This window comes from Ascaphus truei, chromosome 1, assembly GCF_040206685.1.
Source record: "Ascaphus truei isolate aAscTru1 chromosome 1, aAscTru1.hap1, whole genome shotgun sequence".
NCBI classification, from domain to species: Eukaryota; Metazoa; Chordata; class Amphibia; order Anura; family Ascaphidae; genus Ascaphus; species Ascaphus truei.
Window position 1 is genome coordinate 360,866,620 of NC_134483.1, and position 20,728 is coordinate 360,887,347.

Here is a 20,728-nt window from a genome sequence, read left to right on the forward strand (position 1 = left end):
GGTGGGTGACACACACAGAGGGTGGGTGATACACAGAGAGAGGGTGACTGACTGACTGGGGGGGGTGACTGACTGGGGGGGGGTGGTGACTGACGGGGGGTGACTGACGGGGGAGGGTGACTGACGGGGGGGTGACTGACTGGGGGGGTGACTGACTGGGGGGGTGACTGATTGGGGGGGTGGTGACTGATTGGGGGGTGGTGACTGATTGGGGGGGTGGTGACTGATTGGGGGGGTGCCTCTGGTGTCACACACATACACATGCTCCCATACACACATACACTTGCTCCCATACACATACACACATACACTTGCTCCCATACACATACACACATACACTTGCTCCCATACACATACACACATACACTTGCTCCCATACACATACACACATACACTTGCTCCCATACACATACACTTGCTCCCATACACTTGCTCCCATACACACACACACGGGGGGGGGGGGAAGGAAAGGCCGCGACCAGCACCACCACCACGCTCCTCCCCCACCCACCCGCGCCCATCTCCCGCTCGTGGGGGGGGGGGGGGCAGGCCTACACCCCCCCCCCCCCATACCCCACGTGGGCATATTGGAAGCTTTGCGGAGGCAGGGGGGGTGGGAGGCACGTGGCGAGGTATCCCCCAGGGGACAGTCAGCCCCGCAGTGGCCGCCACTACCCTGCTCCCCTCGCCGGCATGTCTTCACAGTGCGCGGCCAAGCAGCTTTGCAGACTGCTTCTTCCCCCCAGCCCGCGGCGGCATGAAGCTAGCTGGCGGGGAGGCGGCAGGGTAGGTGGAAGTCACGTGGTGAGGGCCGAGGGCCGAGCCCCCCCCCCCGCACGCCAACCGGGCTGCCAGCAGTGGGGACCTCCCGCCCCGGGCAGCGATCGGTGGATCGAGGGGGAAGGGGACAGGAGCAGTGGACAGGAGGAGGGGAAGGGGACAGGAGCAGGGGACAGGAGGAGGGGAAGGGGACAGGAGCAGGGGACAGGAGGAGGGGAAGAGGACAGGAGCAGGGGAATGGAGGAGGGGAAGGGGACAGGAGCAGAAGAAGGGGACAGGAGCAGGAGACAGGTGGAGGGGACAGGAGGAGGGGAAGGGGACAGGAGCAGGGGACGGGGACAGGAGAAGGGGACAGGAGAGCTGCCGCGGTGGGGAGTAGGGAGCCATGTAGGGACCAGGGGGATCGCATGGCGAGTACTTACTCTTGATGTCCGGGCAGAAAGAATGGCCGCTCGTTGGGGGCGGGCTCATATAGAGCCTGCCGGGTGCCCACAAAGCCTGGGAGCGCACGCCAAACAGCAGTCAGGTAGGGAGTTTTTTTTTTTTTTTAAGCGCGAGCAGGGAAATTTCAGCGCGAACGGGGGAAATTTAAAAAAAAACACGTGTGCTGCTTGGGCCAATGTTTACTCGCCTGGGGGTTAAATCCACCCGCCCCGGGCGAGTAAATGTATAGGATTGTCGAACACTGTATATATATATGAACATACAGTAATATTTACAGTTGCTTTATGCTTTACTGTGAAGGGTTTTTGTCACTTTTCTTACCCACTATAACCTTAATAATAGTGGTGATTACCTAGTCTAGTCTCAAACCTGCTTAGCCATTAAGACCAACCTCACACTGATGATACCCATCAAGGTTGAAACATGTCTGTGAGTGGGTTTAATGGCTTTGCATCTCATCCCAGCCTCTGCCTAAAAGCTGTGTTTAAAACAGCATGCATTGGCTTGAGGATTTGCTTGTGTAATACGAGCTTGAGACAAAAGGTGGCACTGAGTGCTCATTTGCATGTCATTTCCCAGAATCCCTTGCTGCAGTGGAAGTGCTGTATGCTGGGCGACAATGGGGAAAGACAGGGTTGCAGACCTGTCTAAGACATGCAAATGAACATACAGTAATATTTACAGTTGATATATATATATATATATATATATATATATATATATTATAGTATGAAGTTAAAAACAAATATTGGCAATAGAACTTGCCTGAGCAGCTTAAAATCGGTTAGTTACACATTGCCTTGATCATATTGTAGAAAAATTACACATTTAGTACATTGTTGCATTTACATATGCATCAGGCAACTGCCTCCAATTGTGTATCTTATTAAACACTTGGCAATCTCTTGTCCACCCCATGTATCAAGCATGCCTTTTATCATGGAGATGATACATCTTTCTATTTGACAAATGCATTATGTGCAAATGTAATGCAAAAATAGCCCTAGCGTCAGCCAAATATTATACAAGGTTCAATCTTCTCCGTTGCTTGCTTTACAGTGAAGTGGCTAGTCTGTGTCTTATCTGCAGATATTCAAAAAGCATTGGACAGTATCCTTCCAATATATTACCGACCACTCAGAAGTTGGATATAAGAGCGTCCTTGCATCAGCCTGAGTTTGATGGTAAGACATGTACATGTGTAATATACCCATACATACATCTAGCATAATGCACAGCTGATAGTAAATACGAGAGCACAAAGAGAAAAGACCACTGCTATGATTGCACTTGAGATCCTAATTAGTGTATGAAGTGATGAATACATTAAAACTTACTGTATGTTTAATTCTAACAAAACATTTAAAGATATACACATATAATCATGAGGATCACAATACAAAACATAAAACGAACAAACTAAAACCCTGGTATGAAGCAACAGCAAAAACAATTGCCTAAATTATACCAGTGGAAGGTGACCATAGAACAAATCCATTTGTTAAAGGTATTATACTGGGCTGTACTGGTAAATTAGGCTAATGAGAGGGTAAGTGCTATAGAAAAGAACCTTGATGGGTGTGTTAGTTAGAATACTTGTCTGCTACAAATTCAGTAACTGTAACAGCAGGCAGACCCATATGTTTACACACTGAGGCTCACTTGTATCAATATCTGGCAGCAAGTCTTGGTAACAGTGTTAGTTTCTGCAACACTTCTGCAACACTTAAAGGGATCTCCTTGGTGCCAAAGAGAAGAGCCTATATAGGCGTGTTAGGCCAGCGGTGCGCAAAGTGGGGTGGTGCCCCCCAGGGGGGCGCAAAACTGGCTGCGGGGGGTGCAGGGTTTTTCAGAGGCCTCCTCACGCTTCCTGAATACATTTAAATTAATGCCGGGGGAGCTGCAGGGCCTCTGTAAACTTCTACTTACCTTAGTTCAGACGCTCCTGGTCACGCGTCGCCATGGCAACGCGGTGTCAAATGAAGGACGACTGAAGCAAGGTAAGCAGGGAGGGGGGGGGCACGAGGAGAGGGGGACAGACAGCAGGGGGCACAGGGAAAAAAGATTGTGCACGTCTGTGTTATGAACAAAAGAAAACCTGGGCGCTCTCTTCCAAATGGTGTGAAATAAAGTCAAACAGCAAATACAAAGAGATACTACCTTCTTTAAAGGGGGTTTAACAAGTACCAGTAAAATTGTCATTCCACCTGAGGCTCAACCCCATCAGGATCTATCCAGGATCCTTAACATAGAAACCAGTCAAAGTCATACCCCAGTCAAAACACCAATGCCAGTACCCAAATGCCAACATGTGTTATGCTACGCTTATAGTGCTGTCAACGGTGACGCGACGGCAACAGTGACATTAGGCTGTGGTCGCTGGAAAAATCAAATTGAGATGACTTCCAGTGATCGCAACCAAGCCATCGCTCCGTCGCGCCATCATGTTGTGCTTACTATAAGGCGGCAATGCATTTGTTTTGACGCGATGTCACGTCGCTGTCGCCGGGACTATAAGCGCAGCTTTAGAATGATTCACTGCTGCGCATAAATGTATCAGGATGCGGAGCCATGTGGTTAATGCTCACTTGCATCAGTATCTGGCAACAAGACAGAAAATCACAGAGGGAGAGTGGACAGATGAGGGATGAAGAATGAATATCCTGGTTCATAGAAGCCTCTAAAACCACCACACCCCAAGCAGTATATGCACTCCCTTCTCAATTGCTCTGAGACCGGCAACTTCGTAATGGTCTCTCCATTCATGTCATTTCTCCACTCTCCCTCTGTGATCTTCTGTATTCACTCCTTCAAACATGATATTAGGAGGTTCCTTTAGTGTTGCAAAAGCTGACACAGTTACTAAGACTTGTTGCCAGATACTGATACAAGTGAGCCTTGACCACATGGGTCCACCTGCTCTTACATTTATGTGCAGCAGACAATTATTCTAACACAGGGGTGCTCAAATATTTCTGTTTGCGCCCCACCCCCTTTTCCGGCTCTCCATCATCCATGTGATGTCGTGTTGCCCTTTGACCCTGCATTGTTATGGTGACGCGTCGCTGGAGAGCTGGCTGAGAGCAGGTAAGAAGGAGTTGCAGAGGCATTGCGCTTCCCCCGGCATTTAATTTAAATGTTGTGGGAAGAGCGCTGGGCCCCTGTAAATTCCACGCCCCCCAGTTTGTGCACCCCAGTTCTAACACACCCATAGAGGCTCTATTCTATTTTTGCTGTTGCTTCATACTAGGTTTTTAGTTTGTCCATTTGTTTTGTATTGTGCACCTCATGATTATATGTGTATTTTTTTATGTTTCGTTACAATTAAACATACGTTTTAATTTAATCATCACTTCATACACTAACTAGGATCTCGAGTGCAATCATATATTAGCAGTGATCTTTTCTTCTTATGATCTCTCAGAAATGAAAGAAAACGGCAATCTATGCACCACATTATTGGTTAGCTATCCCTTTACGTTTGATGGATTTATATACATAGATTTTGAAAGCTAGACGGAAAGCTTTGATTGTTCTGAGACTTACCAATAAATTCAAAAGCAAGGAAGAAACTTTGTGTTGTTTTTGTGAGTGGATACATTTGTGTGGCACAAATATATATATATATTTTTTTAAATATGTCTATGGGATAGATGCATGAAATGTAACAGTGACAATCACTCTGCAATCTGTCATTCAGTCAATGACATGTCACACAGTATAGGAGATTTATAAATCTACCCTCTTGATTGACGAGAGGGTGTTTGTGTCATTTATCAAACCATGAAAAAACTGGTGTAAAACACTGCCAGATTTATTTAAAAACATAATCCCTGTGGTTTCAAAGGAGAACGCTATTATCTAATAAATATGCAATTTGTTTTTCCCCAGTTAGGCAGGCTGAAGCCTTTTATAAATGACCCCCTGTGAGCGGAGGTGACATTCTCTATAGCACTACTATATGACTTGTTTTAAAGCAGCAATACTACAGTCACTCGTTTTATTGTCTTTTTTTTTTCTTATTTGTATACGTAAAGCATGTGACAATGTATAATTATACATTCTTACCTAAGATGGCAATCGTTTGTTGCTCCTGTTATAAATCTGTAAACATTCTTATGTGTGACTAACATAATGGCAGCTTCAGTCACTGTAACTCAGCAGCTATAATGTATCCTTATATTACTAGAGTAACATTATCTATTGTTACCGTTTACAACTAAAACTGCTGGGAATAATGACAACGTATCACAAACAGGAAAGTGTTACAAAGATTGTGCACTTCTGGGAAGGTGTTCAAAAGCCTGCAAAAGGCAGAGATTATAGTAGGCACGTGGGACAGAGTGCATGACGTCGCGCGCGCCTGACGCCCGAGCGATGGGTGCACTAAGCCTCGAGGCGATGGGGAGGTGTGGCAGAGGTGTCACCAGGCTGGTTTGCCCTCACTGGCTGAACCGCTCACATGACAAAACAAAATAATTTGTCTTTTGAAAAATCTGCCGCGCAGTCGCTCATTGCGCCTGTGCTTGCACACACTATGGCCGGCCCGATAGAGTTTCTGCAATTTGTTTGTGCAGCGCGGGAAATCGCACGCACCATCGCGCCTATTATAAACGCAGCCTATTGAAATCAAAAGATGGTCAGTATATTAAAACTTATTAAAAATTGCATTAAGAGTTGCATTGTAAAAGAAAAAATGCAGTAAGTATTATCTAATACTACAGAACTGATTTATTTAAATAAAGACCCATTTAAGATTTCACATGTTTTGCTGCTTTAATTACCACCACGTGTGATTTTCCACTTGTCTTGACACCATTTAAGAGACATCGTACAAACAAGTATAGATGAAGTTTTCTGTTCTATTTATAACATCAATTTAAATTATTTATTCTAATAATAATAATAATAACAGGGGAATATTTCAAGCTAAAAAGCAGTATCAAAAATGTGGAGGTGACTTTACTGATATATTTCCGCAATGCTTACCCACAGTAAACCCATTTGCAGGATTCTCACAAAATAATGCAGGTGTAACAGACACATATTGGTAATAAATGTAATCTTATGATGTGATGATTTGTACCTTGATTTTTAACCCATAGATCACTAGGGAATATCATATGGTAAAATGTATCAGCTAGTTTTACTTAGGAGACAGTCAACTTGATTTCATTCATCTTCTGCAAGAGCACATTTGAAATATTTCAATTTTAAGAACAAAGGCTTATTATTCTAATTCACAATTTCTTTTTTTATTTGACCTTTTTTTTATCTTGACACAGGTTAGTTTATTGGATATGGCAGGACAAATAAAGTTTATTTTATTTTTTTTAAATAAAAGTTTATTTGAACTTTTTTGTGAATTTCCCTTAAAATTGCATTATCTTAACCTATGTCACACCATCTGAATGTACAAGTGGAGGCAATAATGGCTACACTTGAAAAACATTTAGGCCAATTAAGCAGACAATGCCACACCGCCTGAAATTAGTGCAATCTTTCTGAAAGTTATACCCACTTTATGGTAAGTATATACAAAAGCAATCTAATACACGCTGTTTCTAGAAATAGGAAAAAAACATAATTTTCCTTTTAAGCTACCCCACATACCAGGCATAATCTCAAGGCAGACCTTTTAATTCTCCAGTGAGTTGGAAATGCAAGTAAACAACTCATGTGAAAACACTTTCATGGGATTCAAAAATATACAGTGAACATGGCCATCGGTTATCCAGACTTAGGCTTCGTCCAGGGTCAGTGTTTAGGCGCTGACCCGTGCTGAGGCGTGCTGACGCTTCTCAGTGAGCCCCTGCAGCCGCAATGAGAGTGGCTTTAGCAGGGGCTTGCGCACGGGTACGGAAGCGTAGATCTTATTCAAAAGATAGATTTTCGCGCTCACAGGAGCGCAGTGCCGGTCACGTGAGCGGTTCGCCCAATGAGGGCGAACCAGATCCGTGACGTCACAACCCCCCACCCCCCAACACGCCCCCGGACGGAGCGCGGACCAAGGCCAGAGAAAGCACCCGCTTTCCCTCAGCCTCCGTGCGCCTCAGCACGGCTGCAGTCCTATGGACGCAGCCTTATGTCCTGCAGTACGAGATAAAGATACCTTTCAGTGTCCTTTACCACTTACTGAATGTAAGTAGTTGGTGGCAGAGTGTATGAGCTCACTTGCAGAGGATACTGCGCAATGTTCGTTTTTGTCTGTTTTTCTGTTTCCGCAGAGCTTATCTGTATTTAAGGAATCACAGCAAGCTTCTCATGGCAGACGCACCCCCATCACTATCCTAATTCAAGGACTGTTTTGCATCCAGAGGCTGGTATCATTTTCACTAGTCAGTGCGCCCAGGACTGTCAGATGTAGATTTGACAAATAAAAGGGATCAGAATTATTAAAATACTGAATTAAATACTGATTAAACATAAGATTATCAATTTACCATTTTAAATGCTAGAACAGACTGAACAATAAAAAGAGAGTAATAGAGCCTGAACTTGATAACATCAATTGATGATTAATGATCGATTGTAACTAGTTCTCCAAATGTCAATACAAATGGCTACTGGAATTTACAAACAAAGATAGAAAAGCAGAACTGGATGCTCATGATCGAGTCAGGATGGCAATGCTGTTCTAGTACAATTAAACCTTTTTCCGGCTGAATTACATTTTTAAGATCTATTTAGACTTGCTTCCCATTGCAGTATGAAACAGAAAAATACTCACATATGGCACTCTGTATTAACCCCGAAGATAATTTGTTACACTGTTGTACTTGTCAATTTTACTTTTCTTTTTTTTAAATTCTGGATTTGAATTACAGCACTACAAAATTAAAGAGAACTCTTTTGAAACATTATTGCAATTGTATTTATTTGAGTTATTCTGTTCTTGTTTTGTTCTTACAGAATTTGCAATGACATACTTGCCCTCCTCCTAGAGACACAAACATCTAGCAAAGGAAAAAAGACAAACATTCTTTCTGAATCTCTTTGCACGGTGTTAGAGGAATGCAACTTTCAATGTTAGCAGAAGATAACATAGCCTGCATGCAAAAGTAAAAAAGGGAATGCAATGAGACATCCTTATATTAGTAATATAATTAATGTTTCTGTATGCTGGTAAAAAAAAAAAATCTAATATTGCTCTAGCTGCAAAATGAAAATGTAAGCGTGTATAACAATGTTATTTTTTGCCACTGGATTACCAAGCATCCATCATAATGTCACGTTAGTCTGTTGCCTCTGCATGTTCTGGTTTGTTCTCTTTCATTTGTTAACATAGATACCTTTGAATTCAAATGAGTTTGGGAAACCTCACTTGCAATAGAAGGTGTTCTGTCTGTCTGTGTGTACCTGCTTTTCAATCATTTTGTGGACAAATATTTCAATTTCTTTCTTCATCTCCTGGTGCGAAAGTCCTTTAACTTCTAGTCATATGTTCGTTTTCTACCTAAAACGTGTATTGAATGAGCCGGCAGCCACTTGGGAAATCATTGTGCTCCACTTGTAATTCATAGAATAGGCACATACATTAATCTCTATTGAACGACAGGATTTCATGTTTGCTACAAGTCTAGGCCATGTAACTGTCATGGATGGTAACCCCATACCGAGAGCTGTTATGGTGTATGGTGCACAGTTTGAATATTTTATGCAAAATAAGATTTATACATTGTTGAGTTTCTAGCTTGGCACTGGTGTTTTGGGACACAGTCTTCCTCACAGCTCTACATCCTTCAATGCTGGTCTTCAAATATGAGCTGCAAACCCATCTCAAATGTGCCCTTCTCTCACTTTTGCCCCTTTCCCTCTCTAGCTATTGCTCTCGCAATCTCATTTTCCCCTTTTGTGTCTTTCTTGTTTCCTCTTATATTTTTTGCGCTTTCATGTGCCCCTTCTACACGTTGTATTTGCCCCTATCTTTCTCACACCTTGCTCTCTTGTTTCAACTCTCATCTCTCCTTATCTTTGACCCTATTATTTGTTGAAAATTCCCACTTTGGAAATCAAAAAAAATCAATATGTGATGACTGCTCTCTTATTGTTCAACAGTAATAGAGGGAGGCAGGAGATAGAGTTGGGAACAAAGACTGTCTCAACTTTTACTTCTCATCCTGTGGGGGTATGCGGTCAGCTACTGTTTCATGTTCATGGGCGGAAAAGACAGACGGATTATACTGCTGATTGCAGCTTAAGGAACGAAAGTAATGTGTTGGAAAATACTCCCATGGAGTTAGAATCTATTAACTGGTCACTCTGTTAATTGGTCTCCTGACTCATGCCCAGAACTTCAGTATTACTGACATATCTTCATTGGGAATCTAGTTCCCCCAAATGTTGATAGAGAAAACACTTATTCTAGAAAAAACTATGAACATTTTTTCCACCTTAATGTATTGTTCAAAACTTCCTAATCGTATCAAGAGAAAGGAACTGGCGTGGTTTCCACAAAACACCTAAAAATTAGCTACAACTCTCCTGCAGTCTACTTCTGTATAACAGTGTTATATTTTGGAACATGAGGAGGGATTAGCAAAAATGGTGGAGTTATGAACGTTTGCAAAATCCAAAATTTTAATAAGTTTGAAAGTAGCGTAATTATGAAAAAAATTGCTAATAAATGTAAAGAATTTAGTAATTTTTCCCGCAAAGCAAAGGCCTACTCATTTTCTACACTTTCAGTGTAAAAGTTTGGTGAATCTTTTTGCGAACAAATTTTCGTTAGTTTCCCCATCTCTATACAAAACCTATTTTTTTTAGGACCATGTCCAACTTTTTAGAATATACTGGGGCCAATTCACTAAGCTCCATTAAGTGGCTTTAAGAGCGCAAAGTACCCTTTAAGCCCGATAAGGCTGCAGTGAGATTCACGAAGCAGTGATAACTGCGCTTTATCGGTCTTTAATGTACATTATAAACACATTTTTACACAAAGTAGCAAATTGCAATTCCAAAAAACATCCAAACAAGGCAAGCCAACAAGTTTTTATTATATGGAACACACAAGATGGCGCTCAATACCTAAACACAGTGAATAATATAATATATAAACACTTAATGGAAAAACTATGTATATAAATGTGAAGGTAAACACAAAATACAAAGTAAAAATAAAGACACTCAAACCCTTAGACGGACTGTTTCAAGGTCCACACGAAACATAGGAAGAAAAAACCAGGGGAGCGTTGATACCTTTAAAAAGAAAAAAAGACAAACATAGTGCAACCTGTAGCAAAATATGTTATAAGGAGCTCCCAGCTGGGCACCACATACTAAGGCCAATGCCTAATAGGATATATCAGCAGGAACAATTCGGAGGAGATAATCTTTAGAAAAGAGAAGCACACATGCAGTATCCAATAAAATACAGTTTATCCAAAAATGATAAAAGTGGAGGCTTACAGAATCCCAATGGGAAAACAGCATTGACGGTGGTGATCTCAAGACCACATCACAGCGTCTCTGTGTCAGCAAACCGCCACGGTACACTTCAGCCTGGAGCCGTCTCGTCACTTCCGGTCTTGGGGCCGTCACGTCACTTCCGGTTGCGCCGCCGGTAGGAAAACAGCTACGGATACCCAGGCACTCTCTCCTTCTTGATTAAGAGGTCACGCTCAACGCGTTTCGCCGTTCTTGCAGACGGCTTCGTCAGGAGTAGCAGTGACCTGTCCTGGGTGTCTTATTTATACCCATATTGCTATCAAACTCCCCTCCTCCATAGGATGATTGATAGAACATCCCCCAAAGTCACGGGCCAATTACATGCATGTGACCGCACACAGGGAAATACATATACTTAAAAACAGTGATAAACATTTAATTATACAATTATAATAAAATAGTTTAATAGTACCAAAGCATATTTTAAAAACATATTAAAAATAATAATAATCCTAACTCATAATAAAATACACATTAAAGTATATAAAAAACACATCAGCTATCCTACTCTTTCTTAGTCATATTGAGCAGACGATAGATGAATCTTAAAAAGACAAAGAAATTAGGTTAGAGTACAACATCACATTCCAATAATCTTATGAAATGAGGCATAGTTATAAGGACATCTTGACTATTTTAGACATAGATCGGACCACAAAGACTGAACACCAGTCAATAAAAAATGCTCTCAAAAATTATATAAAAGGTGCAATCCCATCTAAATCCTATAAAAATATGAAATTTACAGAAAAAATAGAAAAAACACCAGATTAAAGAAAAACACCAAATTTAAAGAAAAACACCAAGTTCAAAGTCCACATTCAGGCCTTGTGGCACTAAGGTTTTGAGAGAAAAGATCCAAAAACTCTCTCTTTTCTTCAGTGTAACATTTCTGTCCCCACCTCTCCAGTGGGGCAGAACATGTTCAAGCACTGTAAACCTTAGTCCTGAAGTGTCACCTTGGTGTATATTGATGAAGTGATTGGATAAAAAGTGAGTAGTGACACCTCTACGCACATTACCAATGTGTTCCAGAATACGTGTTTTAACTGGCCTAGTGGTCTGGCCTACGTATTGAAGCCCACAAGGGCACTGTATTAGGTAAACCACGTATTCTGATCTACACGTAATGTGTTGTTTTATGAAAAACTTTTCTTTGGTAATATTAGACTGGAATCCAAACTTATCGTCCGATCTATGTCTACATGCCAGGCATGTGGTACACCCAAAAAAAACCTTTATTTGGGGTAACCACCTATTACTCTCTTTACAAACCTTTTGTAAAGCACTAGGTGCAAGTGCATTTTTTAGTGAATTAGCTTTTTTAAAAATGACTGTCGGTCTTTCAGGTACTATTTCACCTAGGATAGAGTCATTTTGGACAATATGCCAGTGTTTGCGTATTATTTTAGTTATTTTTTCGGATTGTCTATTATAGTTGTTGAGAAAAGAGAAGTCAAAGTTCTTTTTAGTTTTAACTTTTTCAGTGTTTTTTATAAGATCTTTCCTTTCTAGACATCCTACTTTTTCTACTGCATCTTGAATAACTTGCTCTTCATATTTCTTTTCCCTAAACCTTTCTTGCATAAATTGAGATTGTGTATTAAACACGTCATCATTCGAACAGTTCCTCTTGACCCTTCGTATTTGACCATATGGTACATTTTGTAGCCATTTCGGGTGATGGCAACTGGAAGGTGTGATAAAGTTATTGATATCGACGTCTTTGAAGAAGGTTTGAGTACTAATCTCTCCCTCTTCTATGAGTACAGTCAGGTCCAGGAAGTTAACCCTTTCCCGACTGTACTCACAGTTGAATTTGAGGTTGAGTAAGTTATCATTAAGATAGTTTATAAATCTTTTGAGACTTTCCTCGTCCCCTCTCCAAATAAAGAATATATCGTTGATATATCTCCGCCACAGGCACAAATCCACACCCAGCTCTGCAATAGACCAAATATGGTCTTCCTCCCATGCACCCATGAGAAGATTTGCATAGCTGGGTGCAAATTTCGTGCCCATGGCGGTACCACACTTCTGAAGGTAGTATACTCCTTCAAACAGGAAATAGTTGTGCTCTAGGATAAATTTTATCCCGTCTAGGATAAAGTTTGCCTGTTCAGGAGGCATATTTGTATCCTTAGATAACGCTCTGTCTATGGCATCATGTCCATCTTTATGACTGATACACGTATATAACGTAGTTATATCACATGTGGCAAGAAACCATCCTTCTTCCCATCTTTGATTATTTATAACTTGCAGAATATCTGTAGTGTCTTTCAGATATGACGGAAGTTCTTTCACATATTTCTGCAGATATGTGTCTATGTATGCCGACAAGTTTGACGTCAGGGAATCTATACCTGCTGTTATTGGTCTTCCTGGGGGATTTACTAAACTCTTATGGAGTTTAGGGAGATAGTAAAAGATGGGTCTAATAGGATGTTCTTTATACAAAAACTTGTATTCGCTCTCATTTATGACTCCATCTTGTTTCCCCTTGTCCAGCAAAGTTTTTAATTTACACAGAAAGTCTGAGGTTGGGTCCTTTTTTAGAGGTGTGTAAGTATTTTTATCACCTAAAATCCGATGTGCCTCAGATATATAGTCTTCCCTGTTGAGAATGGCCACTCCTCCTCCCTTGTCAGCTTGTTTAATTACAATGCTAGTGTCTTTCTGCAGGATTTTGAGGGCATCTCTTTCGTTTTTACTCAAATTATTCTCAAATTTCTGATCAGAACTAGCTAGCTTTTCGAAATCTTTCTGAACTAGTTGTGTAAAGACATCTAGATTTTTACCTTTCATATGTTTTGGGTAAAAGGTAGAGGATGGTTTTAGACCTGAATGTATCACAATATGTGCATTTTCTTGTGATAGTGTCATATCTCTTTTAGGTTGAGTGTCAACTTCTTTAGGATCTATCTTAGAATCTATTTTTGAGTTTTCACTGGTTCTAAGCTCAACCTCCTTCTGCCTAAAGAATCTTTTGATAGTTAGTTTCCTTAAAAATCTTTGGGCATCCAAAAAAAGGCCAAAATTACTAGAGCTTACAGTGGGGGCGAACTTTAAACCTTTGGAAATAAGGGACTCTTCGGGTTTGGTTAATACCCTAGAGCTCAAGTTGAATATGTTTTTACCTATTTCTTGGGTTTCTTTTGGTATTTCTTTCTGTCCCCTTCCCCGTTTTCGTCGGTTTTTTCCCTTTTCCTTTTTTCCGAGGAGTGATCTCTTCTCATCAGTGGGGCATATGAATTTATTCCCTGAAAAGAAGTTGACCCCCCCTCCCCTAAAAAATCCTTCTTGTTGTTAAACTTAAGGCCACCTTTCTGAAACATTTTATCTCTTTGGGTTTCTCGTTGTTCTTTTCTATTATATATACTAATTTCCCCTTCTGAGTCATAAACTTGAGAAAATTGAATCCAGTGCTGTTAAAATAGTGGATAAAACCATTCAAAAATCTAAAATAACCCCAAAAAAACCCTCACCAAAAAAGGACATATCTAAGGGAAAGAAAAAACCTAGAAAATACACCCCTAAAAAAACTAGGAAAAGTCCAGAAAGGGAAAATTGGAGGACAAAACCATATAGAACCCCACACCAACAGGGTAATAAATATGCTAAAACACAAGTAAGCATAGAATTAACCCCGAAAAGATCTATGAGTATAGATTATGACTCAGAAGGGGAAATTAGTATATATAATAGAAAAGAACAACGAGAAACCCAAAGAGATAAAATGTTTCAGAAAGGTGGCCTTAAGTTTAACAACAAGAAGGATTTTTTAGGGGAGGGGGGGTCAACTTCTTTTCAGGGAATAAATTCATATGCCCCACTGATGAGAAGAGATCACTCCTCGGAAAAAAGGAAAAGGGAAAAAACCGACGAAAACGGGGAAGGGGACAGAAAGAAATACCAAAAGAAACCCAAGAAATAGGTAAAAACATATTCAACTTGAGCTCTAGGGTATTAACCAAACCCGAAGAGTCCCTTATTTCCAAAGGTTTAAAGTTCGCCCCCACTGTAAGCTCTAGTAATTTTGGCCTTTTTTTGGATGCCCAAAGATTTTTAAGGAAACTAACTATCAAAAGATTCTTTAGGCAGAAGGAGGTTGAGCTTAGAACCAGTGAAAACTCAAAAATAGATTCTAAGATAGATCCTAAAGAAGTTGACACTCAACCTAAAAGAGATATGACACTATCACAAGAAAATGCACATATTGTGATACATTCAGGTCTAAAACCATCCTCTACCTTTTACCCAAAACATATGAAAGGTAAAAATCTAGATGTCTTTACACAACTAGTTCAGAAAGATTTCGAAAAGCTAGCTAGTTCTGATCAGAAATTTGAGAATAATTTGAGTAAAAACGAAAGAGATGCCCTCAAAATCCTGCAGAAAGACACTAGCATTGTAATTAAACAAGCTGACAAGGGAGGAGGAGTGGCCATTCTCAACAGGGAAGACTATATATCTGAGGCACATCGGATTTTAGGTGATAAAAATACTTACACACCTCTAAAAAAGGACCCAACCTCAGACTTTCTGTGTAAATTAAAAACTTTGCTGGACAAGGGGAAACAAGATGGAGTCATAAATGAGAGCGAATACAAGTTTTTGTATAAAGAACATCCTATTAGACCCATCTTTTACTATCTCCCTAAACTCCATAAGAGTTTAGTAAATCCCCCAGGAAGACCAATAACAGCAGGTATAGATTCCCTGACGTCAAACTTGTCGGCATACATAGACACGTATCTGCAGAAATATGTGAAAGAACTTCCGTCATATCTGAAAGACACTACAGATATTCTGCAAGTTATAAATAATCAAAGATGGGAAGAAGGATGGTTTCTTGCCACATGTGATATAACTTCGTTATATACGTGTATCAGTCATAAAGATGGACATGATGCCATAGACAGAGCGTTATCTAAGGATACAAATATGCCTCCTGAACAGGCAAACTTTATCCTAGACGGGATAAAATTTATCCTAGAGCACAACTATTTCCTGTTTGAAGGAGTATACTACCTTCAGAAGTGTGGTACCGCCATGGGCACGAAATTTGCACCCAGCTATGCAAATCTTCTCATGGGTGCATGGGAGGAAGACCATATTTGGTCTATTGCAGAGCTGGGTGTGGATTTGTGCCTGTGGCGGAGATATATCGACGATATATTCTTTATTTGGAGAGGGGACGAGGAAAGTCTCAAAAGATTTATAAACTATCTTAATGATAACTTACTCAACCTCAAATTCAACTGTGAGTACAGTCGGGAAAGGGTTAACTTCCTGGACCTGACTGTACTCATAGAAGAGGGAGAGATTAGTACTCAAACCTTCTTCAAAGACGTCGATATCAATAACTTTATCACACCTTCCAGTTGCCATCACCCGAAATGGCTACAAAATGTACCATATGGTCAAATACGAAGGGTCAAGAGGAACTGTTCGAATGATGACGTGTTTAATACACAATCTCAATTTATGCAAGAAAGGTTTAGGGAAAAGAAATATGAAGAGCAAGTTATTCAAGATGCAGTAGAAAAAGTAGGATGTCTAGAAAGGAAAGATCTTATAAAAAACACTGAAAAAGTTAAAACTAAAAAGAACTTTGACTTCTCTTTTCTCAACAACTATAATAGACAATCCGAAAAAATAACTAAAATAATACGCAAACACTGGCATATTGTCCAAAATGACTCTATCCTAGGTGAAATAGTACCTGAAAGACCGACAGTCATTTTTAAAAAAGCTAATTCACTAAAAAATGCACTTGCACCTAGTGCTTTACAAAAGGTTTGTAAAGAGAGTAATAGGTGGTTACCCCAAATAAAGGTTTTTTTTGGGTGTACCACATGCCTGGCATGTAGACATAGATCGGACGATAAGTTTGGATTCCAGTCTAATATTACCAAAGAAAAGTTTTTCATAAAACAACACATTACGTGTAGATCAGAATACGTGGTTTACCTAATACAGTGCCCTTGTGGGCTTCAATACGTAGGCCAGACCACTAGGCCAGTTAAAACACGTATTCTGGAACACATTGGTAATGTGCGTAGAGGTGTCACTACTCACTTTTTATCCAATCACTTCATCAATATACACCAAGGTGACACTTCAGGACTAAGGTTTACAGTGCTTGAACATGTTCTGCCCCACTGGAGAGGTGGGGACAGAAATGTTGCACTGAAGAAAAGAGAGAGTTTTTGGATCTTTTCTCTCAAAACCTTAGTGCCACAAGGCCTGAATGTGGACTTTGAACTTGGTGTTTTTCTTTAAATTTGGTGTTTTTCTTTAATCTGGTGTTTTTTCTATTTTTTCTGTAAATTTCATATTTTTATAGGATTTAGATGGGATTGCACCTTTTATATAATTTTTGAGAGCATTTTTTATTGACTGGTGTTCAGTCTTTGTGGTCCGATCTATGTCTAAAATAGTCAAGATGTCCTTATAACTATGCCTCATTTCATAAGATTATTGGAATGTGATGTTGTACTCTAACCTAATTTCTTTGTCTTTTTAAGATTCATCTATCGTCTGCTCAATATGACTAAGAAAGAGTAGGATAGCTGATGTGTTTTTTATATACTTTAATGTGTATTTTATTATGAGTTAGGATTATTATTATTTTTAATATGTTTTTAAAATATGCTTTGGTACTATTAAACTATTTTATTATAATTGTATAATTAAATGTTTATCACTGTTTTTAAGTATATGTATTTCCCTGTGTGCGGTCACATGCATGTAATTGGCCCGTGACTTTGGGGGATGTTCTATCAATCATCCTATGGAGGAGGGGAGTTTGATAGCAATATGGGTATAAATAAGACACCCAGGACAGGTCACTGCTACTCCTGACGAAGCCGTCTGCAAGAACGGCGAAACGCGTTGAGCGTGACCTCTTAATCAAGAAGGAGAGAGTGCCTGGGTATCCGTAGCTGTTTTCCTACCGGCGGCGCAACCGGAAGTGACGTGACGGCCCCAAGACCGGAAGTGACGAGACGGCTCCAGGCTGAAGTGTACCGTGGCGGTTTGCTGACACAGAGACGCTGTGATGTGGTCTTGAGATCACCACCGTCAATGCTGTTTTCCCATTGGGATTCTGTAAGCCTCCACTTTTATCATTTTTGGATAAACTGTATTTTATTGGATACTGCATGTGTGCTTCTCTTTTCTAAAGATTATCTCCTCCGAATTGTTCCTGCTGATATATCCTATTAGGCATTGGCCTTAGTATGTGGTGCCCAGCTGGGAGCTCCTTATAACATATTTTGCTACAGGTTGCACTATGTAAGTTTTTATTATACCTGTATGTATGTCCATCTATAGTTTACAGACATAAATACAGGTGCAATAAAAGAGCATTAAAAACAATTTAATCACATTAAAAATCAACATACAATACAACCACTGATTTGTCCCGTACGTATGTATACCCATAGTGACATACATACATTCAGGGCAAATAAATGGACTTAAAATAAAAATGGACGTCAGGAAAAAATGGCTAAAAACTTGTAAAATAAAAATAAAATACATTTTATTTTTTTACTTACCATTAGATGAACCAGTCACAGCATTCAAGGGGAACTGGAAGCACTGGAGCAGTTAATCCAACAACAGGAACCAGGTAACCATAAAATTAAAAAACCATTACAATCCACAAGTGTCTTTATCTTCTTTTTTCTATTTGTAATCCATAGTGGGGGTCTTCTCCGTCTTCTTCTGTCTTCTGTCTTCTTCCGGGGTCTTCTTATCTTCATGCGCCACGCCCTGGTCTTCTTTCTTCATAGGAGGTCTTTCCTCCTCGGCATCTAGCTTCAAAATGAGACGACATAGGCTTTTATAGGCCTATGACGTCACCTTTTCATCATATGGTTCTCACGGTCCTGATTGAGCCGTGAAAACCATGTGCTTTGGCCGACAAAAAAAAATGATGATGTCATTTAAAGGCAATGAAAGCACAGCCAATCAGAATTGGCTTTGCTTCAATTGCCTTCAAGATGACGTCATGGAAAGAAAGATGTCCATCCTCATATGGTACAGTAGCCAATCAGAGCTTGGGAACTCCATCCCAACTCTGATTGGCTCAAGTAGACCATGTGACAGAGGCTTTGGGGAGAACAGATGTGACGTTATTGAAAGCCTGTCACATGGTACTTGAGCCAATCAGAGTTGGGATGTAATCCCCACGCTCTGATTTTATGTCTGTAAACTATAGATGGACATACATACAAGTATAATAAAAACTTGTTGGCTTGCCTTGTTTGGAGGTTTTTTGAATTGTAATTTGTGTAAAAATGTGTTGCTAATGTGCATTTCATTTTTGCAAATGTTTAGTTAAAGGCTGATTGCTATAGATTATTTTATTGGCTTATTTTTGGAATATAGATTTAGTTTGATGGTTACTTTGACATAGATTATTTTTCACAATGGTTTGATTGTAGGATTGAAGTGTGTAATTGAATTGGATTGTAATTGATTGGGGATTGGATTAATTGATGGTAATTTAATTGTGTTGATGCTTTGTTTTTCTTTAATGATTGTATTTGTATCTTGTTTGGATTAGTGTATTTGATTTGGAGCATTGGGTGACATAGTATACATGATGCAAAGATTAATTGTATCATGTACACATTGTCAAATTTAGTGTTTTGTATTTTGATTTATTAGATATTGATTTTGCTTGGTGCTGTTTGATATTTGGAGAGATTTGTATTTGGCTTTGTACAGTATTTATTTGTATATTGGTTAATCATGCATATACAGTATATATACATATTATAATAGATATATTATAATATACAGTGTTCGACAAACCTATACATTTGCTCGCCCTGGGCGAGTGGATTTAACCCCCGGGCGAGTAAATATTGGCCCAAGCAGCACACGTTTGGTACTAGGTGGCGAGTAGATTTTATTGTGTGACGAGTAGATTTTTTGGTGATTTGTCAACCACTGATAATATATATATATATTATAATAATCAAAAAATAAATAGAGGATACCGTTCTGTGGCTAACGAAATGCTTTTATTTGTGCAAGCTTTCGAGATACACTGATCTATTCTTCCAGCGATGTTGCAATGAATGAAGCAAGAAAAAGGTATACTTAACAACAGTGTCTATTGGAATGTTATCTGTGCTGGTCCTTTCCCCGGTGTGGATGTGTTTTATGGCTAGAGGTGTCAAAAGGTTCCTGAAAGCAAGTGATGTAAGAGTGTGTGTGTATCAGTGTGTGTGTGTACCACTTTTAAAGCTCCCGCGTCACGTGACCGGGACATTTCAATTATGCAGGGGATACCGGCACTCCATAAATGGGCCTGTAACTCCTGAAGTAGGAGGTCCTCGGACCTGAAACCAATGCGGTTCAGCTCAGGAGACCCCCTGCTCATGTATACTACTATTAAAACACATATTTGTACAGTTCGATCGCCTGTAAGAGCCGTGCATTGAGACGCAGCATCTCCATGCAGTTCTTACAGGCTGCTTTGTTTATAATAGTTATCGTGCTAAATAACTTTTAGCACGATATCAGGGGGGGGGGAAAGGTGATCGCGCGCTATGGCCCTTTTGGCCAAGGCTGGCCGTAAACGTGCCGAGCAGCCTTAGTGAATAGCGCTTATGTCTTCAGCCTTTTGCGGCCGAGCGATAGAACCCATTTTAGCGCTAGTTAACGTAGCTTAGTGAATCGGCCCCAATATCTAGGTATATGCATTGCTGCACAGAAGTAAGTAATTAAGTGTACCTCCATGCATTATTGACATCAATGTGCTCAGTGACAAAGAAACATTTGAGGATCCATTCCCACAAGACTTTAAGTGTAAATCTCTTTCTTTCCTCTCTCTCTCCCCCTCTCCCCCTCTCCCCCTCTCCCCCTCTCCCCCTCTCCCCCTCTCCCCCTCTCCCCCTCTCCCCCTCTCCCCCTCTCTCTCTCTCTCTCTCTCTCTCTCTCTCTCTCTCTCTCTCTCTCGATACAATGATAAGTGCTGATTTAGCAGAACAGATTGCATGCTAAAATGATTTGCAATTATCAGTCATAGCTA

The 20,728-nt window shown here is 40.3% G+C and overlaps 1 protein-coding gene across 1 annotated transcript in view; it reads right to left on the reverse strand.

Annotated features, from left to right (window-relative positions):
* GRID2 (glutamate ionotropic receptor delta type subunit 2) overlaps positions 1–20,728 on the reverse strand; it is a 1,372,533-nt gene that overhangs the window by 951,927 nt on the left and 399,878 nt on the right. The window lies entirely within an intron of this gene.